The sequence below is a fragment of the Salmo salar genome, chromosome ssa22, assembly GCF_905237065.1.
Source record: "Salmo salar chromosome ssa22, Ssal_v3.1, whole genome shotgun sequence".
Taxonomy (NCBI): Eukaryota; Metazoa; Chordata; class Actinopteri; order Salmoniformes; family Salmonidae; genus Salmo; species Salmo salar.
The window spans coordinates 21,394,624-21,407,882 of record NC_059463.1 but is presented as its reverse complement, the minus strand read 5'-3'; the positions used below and the strand labels follow the sequence as shown (position 1 = coordinate 21,407,882).

Sequence of the window (13,259 nt, the reverse complement as noted above, 5' to 3'; positions counted from 1 at the left end):
CACCAGTCCCTCCTGCAGCAAAGCACCCCCACAACATGATGCTGCCACCCCTTGTGCTTCACGGTTGGGATGGTGTTCTTTGGCTTGCAAGCCTCCCCCCGTTTCCTCCAAAAATAATGATGGTTATTATGGCCAAACAGTTCTATTTTTGTTTCATCAGACCAGAGGACATTTCTCCAAAAAGTACAATCTTTGTCCCCATGTGCAGTTGCAAACTGTAGTCTGGCTTTTTTTATGGCGGTTTTGGAGCTGTGGCTCCTTCCTTGATGAGCGGCCATTCAGGTTATGCCGATATAGGACTCATTTTACTGTGGATATAGATACTTCTGTACCTGTTTCCTCTAGCATTTCGACAAGGTCCTTTGCTGTTGTTCTGGAATTGTTTCGAACTTTTTGCACCAAAGTACATTCATTTCTAGGAGACAGAACGTGTCTCCTTCCTGAATGGTATGACGGCTGCGTGTTCCCATGGTGTTTATACTTGGGTACTATTGTTTGTACAGATGAACGTGGTACCTTCAGGCGCTTGGAAATTGCTCCCAAGGATGAACCAGACTTTTTTTCTGAGGTCTTGGCTGATTTCTTTTGATTTTCCCATGATGTCAAGCAAAGAGGCACTGAGTTTGAAGGTAGGCCTTGAAATACATCCACAGGTACACCTCCAATTGACTCAAATGATGTCAATTAGCCTATGAGAAGCTTTTAAAGCCATGACATAATTTTATGGAATTTTCCAAGCTGTTTAAAGGCACAGTCAACTTAGTGTATATAAATGTCTGACCCACTGGAATTGTGATACAGTGAATTATAAGTGAAATAATCTGTCTGTTAAACTGTTGGGGCTAGGGGGCAGTATTTTCACGGCCGGATAAAAAACGTACCCGATTTAATCTGGTTATTACTCCTGCCCAGAAACTAGAATTTGCATATAGTTATTTGATTTGGATAGAAAACACCCTAAAGTTTCTAAAACTGTTTGAATGGTGTCTGTGAGTATTACAGAACTCTTATGGCAAGCCAAAACCTGAGAAGATTCCATACAGGAAGTGCCCTGTCTGACCATTTATTGTCCTTCTATAGCCTCTTTATCGAAAATAGAGGATCTCTGCTGTAACGTGACATTTTCTAAGGCTCCCATAGGCTCTCAGAAGGCGCCAGAACAGGGAATGATGACTCTGCAGTCCCTGGGCGAAAAACAGTAGGGCTTTTGGAAAGTGGTCGTTCTGAGAACAATGACACGGGCGCGCACATGCATGTGAAGACTCCATTTTCTATTTTCAGTGTTTGAACGAAAACAAGGTCTCCGGGTCGGAATATTATCGCTATTTTACGAGAAAAATCGCATAAAAATTGAATTTAAACAGCGTTTGACATGCTTCGAAGTACGGTAATGGAATATTTAAAAAAAATTGTCACCCTTCGGATAGTGACTTGAACACACGAACAAAACGGAGCTATTTGGATATAACTATGGATTATTTCGAACCAAAACAACATTTGTTGTTGAAGTAGAAGTCCTGGGAGTGCATTCTGACGAAGAACAGCAAAGGTAAGCCAATTTTTCTTATAGTAAATCTGAGTTTGGTGAGGGGCAAACTTGGTGGGTGTCAAATTAGCTAGCCGTGATGGCCGGGCTATCTACTCAGAATATTGCAAAATGTGCTTTCACCGAAAAGCTATTTTAAAATCGGACACCGCGATTGCATAAAGGAGTTCTGTATCTATAATTCTTAAAATAATTGTTATGTTTTTTGTTAACGTTTATCGTGAGTAATTTAGTAAATTCACCGGAAGTTTGCGGTGGGTATGCTAGTTCTGAACGTCACATGCTAATGTAAAAAGTTGGTTTTTGATATAAATATGAACTTGATTGAACAAAGCATGCATGTATTGTATAACATAATGTCCTAGGAGTGTCCTCTGATGAAGATCATTAAAGGTTAGTGCTGCATTTAGCTGTGGTTTTGGTTTTTGTGACATATATGCTAGCTTGAAAAATGGGTGTCTGATTATTTCTGGCTGGGTACTCTCCTGACATAATCTAATGTTTTGCTTTCGTTGTAAAGCCTTTTTTGAAATCGGACAATGTGGTTAGATAAAGGAGAGTCTCATCTTTCAAATGGTGTAAAATAGTCATATGTTTGAGAAATTGAAATTATAACATTTTTAAGGTTTTTCGTATTTCGCGCTAGGCGCTACCATTGGATATAACCTCCATAAGCAGTTTTAACATTAAAAAGTACCATAATGATTGAGTATCCATATAGCCATGTACCATGATACCATGTACCATGATATTTGCATTGCTACAAAGTAAACCTCCAATTGAGATGATGCCGCTGGTGGGTAGGGCTGCCGTCTTATCGGCCCTCAACCAATCATGCTATTTTGTAAATTTTTTCGCATTGTTCGTATCTTGTTTTGTACATAATGTTGCTGCTACTGTCTCCTATGACCGAACAGAGCTTCTAAACATCAGAACTGGGATTGGTCACCTCAAACTGGACGAAGAGTTTTTCTTCAATGAGTCGGACGCGAGGGATATACTGTTGACACCCGAAAAGACCAGTGATTCGCTGGAGAAGGAAATGTAGATTTTGAGGCGAAAGATCAGGGTGCCTTGTGAGGACCTGGCGACGGGTGGCTAATCTGTCCTTATCCCCCGTTCTGCTAGCTAACGTTCAATCACTAGAATATAAATGGGATGAACTGAAAGCACGTATATCCTACCGACTGGACATTTAAAAACTGTAATATTTTATGCTTCAGCGAGTCGTGGATGAACGATGACATTAACCTCTCTAGGGTCGGCGGGACGAAATCGTCCCACCTACTCAACAGCCAGTTGAATCCCGTGGCGCGTTATTCAAATACCTTAGAAATGCTATTACTTCAATTTCTCAAACATATGACTATTTTACACCATTGTAAAGACAAGACTCTCGTTAATCTAACCACACTGTCCGATTTCAAAAAGGCTTTACAACGAAAGCAAAACATTAGATTATGTCAGCAGAGTACCCAGCCAGAAATAATCAGACACCCATTTTTCAAGCTAGCATATAATGTCACAAAAACCCAGAAGACAGCTAAATGCAGCACTAACCTTTGATGATCTTCATCAGATGACACACCTAGGACATTATGTTATACAATACATGCATGTTTTGTTCAATCAAGTTCATATTTATATCAAAAACCAGCTTTTTACATTAGCATGTGACGTTCAGAACTAGCATACCCCCCGCAAACCTCCGGTGAATTTACTAAATTACTCACGATAAACGTTCACAAAAAACACAACAATTATTTTAAGAATTATAGATACAGAACTCCTTTGTGCAATCGAGGTGTCCGATTTTAAAATAGCTTTTCGGTGAAAGCACATTTTGCAATATTCTGAGTACATAGCCCAGCCATCACGGCTAGCTATTTAGACACCCACCAAGTTTAGCCCTGACCAAACTCCGATTTACTATTACAAAAGTTTGATTACCTTTGATGTTCTTCGTCAGAATGCACTCCCAGGAATGCTACTTCAATAACAAATGTTGGTTTGGTCCAAAATAATCCATCGTTATATCCAAATAGCGGCGTTTTGTTCGTGCGTTCAAGACACTATCCGAAGTGTAAATAAGGGTCACGAGCATGGCGCAATTCGTGACAAAAGATTTCTAAATATTCCATTACCGTACTTCGAAGCATGTCAACCGCTGTTTAAAATCCATTTTTATGCAATTTTTCTCGTAAAAAAGCGAAAATATTCCGACCGGGAATCTGCGTTTAGGTAAACAGACAAAAGAAAACAAAGCATTCGGTCGACGCGGGCACGCGCCTGAGTCTCACAGTACTGTAACCAGCCACTACCCAAACGCGCTACTTTTTTTCAACCAGAGCCTGCAAAGCCACAATTCAGCTTTTTGCCGCCTTCAGAGAGCCCATGGGAGCCGTAGGAAGTGTCACGTAACAGCAGAGATCCTCTGTAATGGATAGAGATAATCAAGAAGGGAAAGAAATTGTCAGACAGGCCACTTCCTGCATGGAATCTTCTCAGGTTTTGGCCTGCCATATGAGTTCTGTTATACTCACAGACACCATTCAAACAGTTTTAGAAACTTTAGGGTGTTTTCTATCCAAAGCCAATAATTATATGCATATTGTAGTTACTGGGCAGGAGTAGTAACCAGATTAAATCGGGTACGTTTTTTATCCAGCCGTGAAAATACTGCCCCCTAGCCATGACAGGTTAAATGTGCAACCAAAGGTAAAAACAAAAATCTAGACCACCTCTACTCCACACACAGAGATGCGTTCGAAGCTCTCCCTCACCCTCCATTTGGCAAATCTGACCATAACTCTATCGTCCTGATTCCTGCTTACAAGCAACAATTAAAGCAGGAAGCACCAGTGACTAGGTCTATAAAAAAGTTATCAGATGAAGCAGGTGCTAAACTACAGGACTGTTTTGCTAGCACAGGCTGGAATATGTTCCGGGATTCTTCCGATTGCATTGAGGAGTACACCACATCAGTCACTGGCTTTATCAATAAGTGCATCGAGGACGTTGTCCACACAGTGACTGTACGCACATACCCCAACCAGAAGCCATGGATTACAGGCAACATTCGCACTGAGCTAAAGGGTAGAGCTGCCGCTTTCAAGGAACTCTAACCCGGAAGCTTATAAGAAATCCCGCTATGCCCTCCGACGAACCATCAAACAGGCAAAGCATCAATACAGGACTAAGATCGAATCATACTACACTGGCTCCAACACTCATCGGATGTGGCAGGGCTTCCAAAATATTACAGACTACAAAGGGAAGCACAGCCAAGAGCTGCCCAGTGACACGAGCCAACCAGACAGCCTAAATAATTTCTATGCTACCTTCGAGGCAAGTAACACTGAAACATACATGAGAGTATAAACTGTTCCGGATGACTGTGTGATCACACTCTCCGCAGCTGATGTGAGCAAGACCTTTAAACAGGTCAACATTCACAAGGCCGCTGGGTCAGACAGATTACCAGGAAGTGTACTCCGAGCATGCGCTGAACAACTGGCAAGTGTCTTCACTGACATTTTAAACCTCTCCCTGTCAAAGTCTGTAATACCAACATGTTTCAAGCAGACCACCATAGTCCCTGTGCCCAAGAACACTAATGTAACCTACCTAAATTACTACCGACCCATAGCACTCACGTCTGTAGCCATGAAATGCTTTGAAAGGCTGGTCATGCCTCACATCAACACCATTATCCCAGAAACCCTAGACCCATTCCAATTCGCATACCGCACCAACAGATCCACAGATGATGCAATCTCTATTGCACTCCACACTGCCCTTTCCCACCTGGACAAAAGGAAGACCTAGGTGACAATGCTATTCATTGACTACAGCTCAGAATTCAACACCATAGTGCCCTCAAAACTCATCACTAAGCTTAGGACCCTGGGACTAAACAGCTCCCTCTGCAACTGTATCCTAGACTTCCTGACGGGCCGCCCCCAGGTGGTGAGGGTAGGTAACAACACATTCGCCACACTGATCCTCAGCACGGGGGCCCCTCAGGGGTGCGTGCTCAGTCCCCTCCAGTACTCTCTGTTCACGCAATACTCCACAGCCAGGCACAACTCCAACACCATCATTAAGTTTGCTGTTGACACAACAGTGGTAGGCCTGATCACCGACGATGAGACAGCCTATAGGGAGGAGGTCAAAGACCTGACCATGTGGTGCCCGGACAACAACCTCTCCCTTAACATGATCAAGACAAAGGAGTTGATTGTGGACTACAAAAAAAGGAGGAACGAGCACGCCCCCATTCTCATCGACGAGGCTGTAGTGGAGCAGGTTGAGAGCTTCAAGTTCCTTTGTGTCCACATCACCAACAAACTATCATGGTCCAAACATACCAAGATAGTCATGAAGAGGGCACGGCAATGCCCATTTCCCCTCAGGAAACTGAAAAGATTTGGCATGGGTCCTCAGATCCTCAAAAAGTCTACAGCTGCACCATCGAGAGCATCCTGACTTGTTTTATCCCCGCCTTGTATGGCAAATGCACGGACTCCGACTGCAAGGCACTACAGAGGGTAATGCATATGACCCAGTACATCACCGGGCCCAAGCTTCCTGCCATCCAGGACCTCTATACCAGGCGGAGTCAGAGGAAGGCCCAAAAAATTGCCAAGGACTCCAGCCACCCTAGTCATAGACTGTTCTCTCTGCCATTGCACGGCAAGCAGTATCGGAGCGCCAAGTCTAGTTCAAAAAGGCTTCTTAACCTCTTGGGGCTAGGTGGGACGCTAGCGTGCCACCCGTGGTGCACTCCATCAACAGCAGGTGCATTTCAAGAGCGGCAAATAAATGTCAAAATTCAAATTTTTCAAAAATACAACTATTTTACTCCATTTGAAAGATAAACATCTCCTTAATCTAACCACGTTTTACGATTTCAAAAAGGTTTTACGGCGAAAGCATAAATTTAGAGTATGTTAGGACAGTACATTTACAAGAGTTGTGTGTAATGATTTGTCAAGTCAAAGACAGGGTCACCAAAACCATAAAACCAGCTAAAATGATGCACTAACCTTTTACAATCTCCATCAGATGACACTCCTAGGACATTATGTTAGACAATGCATGCATTTTTAGTTCTATCAAGTTCATATTTATATCCAAAAACAGCGTTTTACTATGGCATTGATGTTGAGGAAATCGTTTCCCTCCAATAACCGGCAGTCAAGTCAGCGTCACAAATTAAATAATTAAAATTAGAAAACATTGGTAAAATATTATATTGTCATTTAAAGAATTATAGATTTACATCTCTTGAACGCAATCAACTTGCCAGATTTAAAAATAACCTTACTGGGAAATCACACTTTGCAATAATCTGAGCACTGCGCCCAGAAAAATACGCGTTGCGATACAGACTAGACGTCATGTTGGGGAGATCTAAAATCGAAAATACTATGTAAATAATCCATTACCTTTGATTCTCTTCATCAGATGTCACTTCCAGGTATCACAGGTCCATAACGAATGTAGTTTTGTTCAAAAAAGCTCATCATTTATGTCCAAAAATCTCCGTCTCGTTAGCACATGATGTAAGCCAGCCGGACTTCTCGTCATGAACGAGGGGAAAAAATATATTTCCGTTCGTTCAAACATGTCAAACGTTGTATAGCATAAATCATTAGGGCCTTTTTTAACCAGAACATGAATAATATTCAAGGTGGACGAATGCATACTCTTTTATAACGTATTGGAACGAGGGTACCCAACATGAACTCGCGCGCCAGGTGTCTAATGGGACATCATCGTTCCATGGCTCTTGTTCGGTCAGATCTCCCTCCAGAAGACTCAAAACACTTTGTAAAGGCTGGTGACATCTAGTGGAAGCAATAGGAAGTGCCAAAATATTCCTAAACCCCTGTGTTTTTCAATGGGATAGGTTTAAAGTCAATACAACACATCAGGTATCCACTTCCTGTCAGAAAATGTCTCAGGGTTTTGCCTGCCAAATGAGTTCTGTTATACTCACAGACACCATTCAAACAGTTTTGGAAACTTTAGAGTGTTTTCTATCCATATATAATAAGTATATGCATATTCTAGTTACTGGGTAGGATTAGTAACCAGATTAAATCGGGTAAAAAAAAAATTTATCCAGACGTGCAAATGCTGCCCCCTAGACCCAACAGGTTAACCTGTTAGGGCTAGGGGGCAGCATTGACACGGCTGGATAAAAAAAACATACCCGATTTAATCTGGTTACCACTCCTACTCAGTAACTAGAATCTGCATATACTTATTACATATGGATAGAAAACACCCTAAATTTTCTAAAACTGTTTGAATGGTGTCTGTGAGTATAACAGAATCAAATGGCAGGTCAAAACCTGAGAGATTCCTTTACAGGAAGTGGCCTGTCTGACCATTTGTTGAACTTCTTTTCCATCTCTATCATTTACTAAGGATCTCTGCTCTAACGTGACACTTCCCACGTCTTCCATAGGCTCTCAGAGCCCGGGAAAAAACAGAATGTCGTCATTCCAGCCCCAGGCTGAAACACATTATCGCCTTTCTCAAGTGGCCCATCAAGAGACACTAGCTTATGCGCGTGACCCCGACCGCCCCCGCCTTTGGGATTTTTTCCTCTGTTTGCCGAAAAGGAGATTCCCTGTCGGAATATTATCGCTTTTCTACGAGAAAAATGTCGTAAAAATTGATTTTAAACAGCGATTGACATGCTTCGAAGTACGGTAATGGAATACTTAGAATTTTATTGTCACGAATTGCGCCAAGCGCGTGACACTTCTTTACTATTTCGGATAGTGTCTGGAACGCATCGAACAAAACGCCGCTATTCGGATATAACGATGGATTATTTTGGACCAAACCAACATTTGTTATTGAAGTAGCTGTCCTGGGTGTGTATTCTGATGAAGACAACAAAAGGTAATGAAATTTTTATAATAGTAAATATGATTATGGTGAGTGCTAAACTTGCCGGGTGTCTAAATAGCGAGCCCGTGATGCCTGGGCTATGTACTTAGAATATTGCAAAATGTGCTTTCACCAAAAAGCTATTTTAAAATCGGACATATCGAGTGCATAGAGGAGGTCTGTATCTATAATTCTTAAAATAATTGTTATGCTTTTTGTGAACGTTTATCGTGAGTAATTTAGTAAAATGTTAGCGAATTCCCGGAAGTTTGCGGGGGTATGCTAGTTCTGAACGTCACATGCTAATGTAAAAAGCTGGTTTTTGATATAAATATGAACTTGATTGAACAAAACATGCATGTATTGTATAACATAATGTCCTAGGGTTGTCATCTGATGAAGATCATCAAAGGTGAGTGCTGCATTTAGCTGTCTTCTGGGTTTTGGTGACATTATATGCTGGCTTGAAAAATGGGTGTCTGATTATTTCTGGCTTGGTACTCTGCTGACATAATCTAATGTTTTGCTTTCGTTGTAAAGCCTTTTTGAAATCGGACAGTGTGGTTAGATTAACGAGAGTCTTATCTTTAAATGGCTGTAAAATAGTCATATGTTTGAGAAATTGAAGTAATAGGATTTTTAAGGTTTTGAAAATCGCGCCACAGGATAGCCGTGGCTGTTACGTAGGTGGGACGAATTCGTCCCGCCTAGCCTAGAGAGGTTAACAGCTTCTGCCCCAAAGTAATAAGACTCTTGAACAGTTAATCAAATGGCTACCCGGACTATTTGCATTGTCCCCACCCCACCCCCCATTTTTACGCTGCTGCTACTCTGTTTATTATCCATGCATAGTCACTTTACCTCTAACTACATGTACATATTACCTTAATTACCTCAACTAACCAGTGCCCCCGCACATGCACCGGAACTGTCTGTACCGGAACCCCCACTATATAGCCTTGCTACTCTTATTTTATTGTTTTATTTGTTATATCTCTATTTGTATTTAATTTAATTTTATTACAACTGTATTGTTGGTTAAGGGCTTGTAAGTAAGCATTTCACTGTAAGGTCTACACCTGTTGTATTCGGCACATGTGACAAATATAATTTGATTTGATTTGATTTTGATGTCAGAATACACTCACTGTTCTAAAATGTGATTGTTACGCAACAGTACAGTTAACATGCACTGCCTGCTAATTATACATAGGCTATGTTTCAACTTGTCAATTTCAAATTATTTTTGAACTAGTTGTATTTTCTAACAGTTTGAATTGAGGTGTGTTCCGGCTCCTCATTAATTCAAATAGTTGTTGCCCATTTCAGTGTTGCAGACAATTTATGTTTGGGGCTTACTGAGCAGAACAAACTTCCCTATTTGACAAGAGCCCTTCCCCACCATAATTTCTATGGTGACTGTACATAGTCTCCTAAATGTACATTTAAAAAGCTGTGCCTCTCAAGAGGAGCTGTGCATCCCTGCTCTAAGGACACATTAAAGGTTAGATTCTGGCTGCCAAAAGATGGCCTCTCCTATGATGCCTAACAGGCATCAGATGGACAGTACAAGTCACCACAGACACAGTATTTAGAGATTTGTGTCAATCCATTATGGCCATTCTGTTGCTGGTAACCTATAATACTCCTAGTTGGACATGGAAATGATACTGTTCCAGCATAATAAACTCACATACCGCCAAAGTCTAGCAATTAACACTCATGGTTTCTCTACAAACATTATGTAAATTAGTTTGCATTAAGTGTCTCATCTCAGAGCAAAGTATTGTGTCATAGCGGGTCTGCTAACGGTGAGAAACAGCCTTTTAATGTGTCACTTGTTATGCCTCAGAAACTTCATTCACACTTGCCAATTACACTGCATCAAGACCATCCTAGTCCAGCGGTGGCAGTGATTCACAGGTTTGACTATATGCACTTTAAGTTGTATAGCAATGGAAATGTAATGGTTTTCTTTTGATTGTCTATCAAATGAAAATGTAATGGTTTCCACTAATGCCAGGTGCACTAGCTCAGTGTTTCCCAACTCCAGTCCTCCAGTACCCAACAGCACACATTGTTGTTGTATGAAACGCTGCTCTAGGGGATGAACATTTTGTATTCATCCTGTTAGGTTCTAATTTTCAGGGGAAATAACTCACGGGCACTGGAGAAGCTTAACCAAGTTCAATTCTTCCCAAAGGGTCGATACTGCTGGATTCAGACAAAAACATGTTTCCACCACCACAAGTTTAAATACACTCCACTTTAGGCACTCCTCCTTCTCTCCAATCCTTACATGTTATGGTTTGACAGGAAGAGGGTAATAGGGTAATAAACCATCATTTCTCCCTTCAGGGGATCTAACCTGACCTCAACCCCTCCTTCGCCTAATCCACAGATGTCCATCCGCTTCCTCTATAGCAATCCTGTGACTTCCTCCCGTCCACCCAACACATTCCAAAGCCATCTGTCTCCTATAGATAACCATTAACTTCTGATGTAAAAAACTGTCTCTTTCACTCCTTTATATACTATGCTTCTGTGTATAACAATGTTCCAAGTTTCACGCAGACTCTAACAATCCTAAACTCTCTTCCAGTCAGTATTGACCTATAGCTCTGCAGCTGACTCTATTGCTCTGGACATTATGCTCCAGGTCCTGGAGTGGACAAACAGACATTGGAAATAACTGCTCCCACCCCCCAAAGAAAAGAGACCCCACACATGAACACATATACACTCATGTACACACTTGTACACAGACGCATACACACCTGCTAGTACACTCACGTACACACTCATACGCACACGCACCTAGTAGAGGCAAACAACCTCAAACAGCCTCATATGAGTTTTGTTTTTTATAAAGTGTTTTAATTTCCATGATGAAGGGCAGATGAGTGGTAATTCTCCCTGGACGGGCTGCTCTGAGACGTGTCTTTGTCTGTGTGTGTCTATCAGATGTGAGCTCACCTGAGCGCCGGCACCACCTGTTGCTTTCCTGATTGCAGTGAGCTGAGAATCAGGACTGGGTCACAGAGGACTGACAGAGACCTAAACACTACTGGCAGGCTCTGCAAAAGAAGCAGTCAGCAAGCAGTCAGCCACTCAACAACAAAAACAACAACAACAACCACAACAAAAACAACAACAGATACAGCTCCTACATCTCTGTCTTTTAAAGACACCATGCTTCGCTATCTTGTTTGATCACGTTTTAGCTATTACACTTAGCAGTCACGTCTCACCAGTGTCTGAATATTCCTGCCTTTACCCTCCTCTAAATGAAACCACAGCAGTTGGTCCTGCTAAGGAGGGTGTTACAGTATGTGGTTTACAGATGGCTGTGACAAATTTGAGGCGTTTAAGAAATACATATCAAGGTGTGTTCTTGAGCGAGAGCTAGCATGAAATCAAAGGGGAACAAAGACACCCAGCAGTGAGAAAAAAACCATACAAGATCCAACATCTCTACCATAGAGTTATGGATGATAGAAATGTGAGAATATCCAAGCCCACTTGTTATACCTACAGCAGCATTTAATACATTAAAACAGGAAAAGTGCTGCATTAGTCTGTACATTTTAACCTGTTTAGGATAGGGGGCAGTATTTTCACGGCCGGATAAAAAACGTACCCGAATTAATCTGGTTATTACTCCTGCCCAGAAACTAGAATATGCATATAATTAGTAGATGTGGATAGAAAACACCCTAAAGTTTCTAAAACTGTTTGAATGGTGTCAGTGAGTATAACAGACCTCATATGGCAGGCCAAAACCTGAGAAGATTCCATACAGGAAGTGCCCTCTCTGACCATTTCTTGTCCTTCTATAGCCTCTGTAATACCAACATGTTTCAAGCAGACCACCATAGTTTGCGCGAAAATGCCTGCTTATTATGCTTTGAACATTCACTCTGTTTAACTGATAGAGAAATATTCTCAGTCTTTCCCTCCTTCTTTTTCCCTTCTCTCCTTTTCTGAGGCACCTGGAGACTGAGGTGCAGTTCTGCATTCATCTTAATAATGACTGTGTCATTGCCTGTGCATGCTGGGTGAGCTTCACTCTACACTATCAGCAGACCTCATACCCAGGTCTGCCAAAAAAACGCTCTGCATCCCTTCGACTTACTCACTCATTCATAACCCCACTCCCACGGACTTCTCCTACACTACCGCCAGCCTAATCATATAGTCCCCTCACCTACATCAGCTCCAGGCACAGGACTGTTTAGCCTGACTTTATCCAGGTTGGACAAAACAGTCCACTCCCATCCTCTCCACTCACTCATGACAGATCACAAACAAACAGACCGCAACCAAAACAATATTTTCCTGTTTTCTTTGTGGATTAAAAGCACGCAAGACCTACCATCTAAGCACTGTTGAAATATTACGGGCTGACACAGGCTTTATATCAACGTTCCTACCAGTTTCCATGCCCTGCTTGCAATGCTTCCATAGCTGTGTCAGATAATTCGCTGGCTAAATCTCTTTAGTGTACTAATCACCAGCTTTATCCTGCTCAGTGATGCACCCACTCAACCATGGAAAGCTGTCTACGCTTCTCTGTTTGTGTCATCACTTTAAAAACAACAGCCTCCCAATATCAGGAAATAACAAACTTTAACAGTCACAATCTTAGAATCCGTCCTTGTTCCTGACAAATTATGCTTTTGTCATCCTTAATATATAATGGTTAAATATTAGTAATATAATCAGTGGAAATATCTTCATGAGATTACTTTTATACAATGGTGTCATCATTGAAGGGATACTTTGGAATTTGACAATGAGGCCA

General features: G+C 41.6%; 1 long non-coding RNA gene across 1 annotated transcript in view; it reads right to left on the bottom strand.

Annotated features, from left to right (window-relative positions):
• LOC106582950 (uncharacterized) overlaps positions 1-13,016 on the bottom strand; it is a 52,609-nt gene extending 39,593 nt beyond the window's left edge. The window contains exons 1-2 of the long non-coding RNA XR_001323408.2: positions 12,831-13,016; positions 11,432-11,532 (exon numbers count right to left, since the gene is read on the bottom strand). This is a non-coding gene — a long non-coding RNA (uncharacterized lncRNA). The remainder of the gene's footprint in view (positions 1-11,431; positions 11,533-12,830) is intronic.
• Between the last annotated feature and the right edge of the window lie 243 nt (positions 13,017-13,259).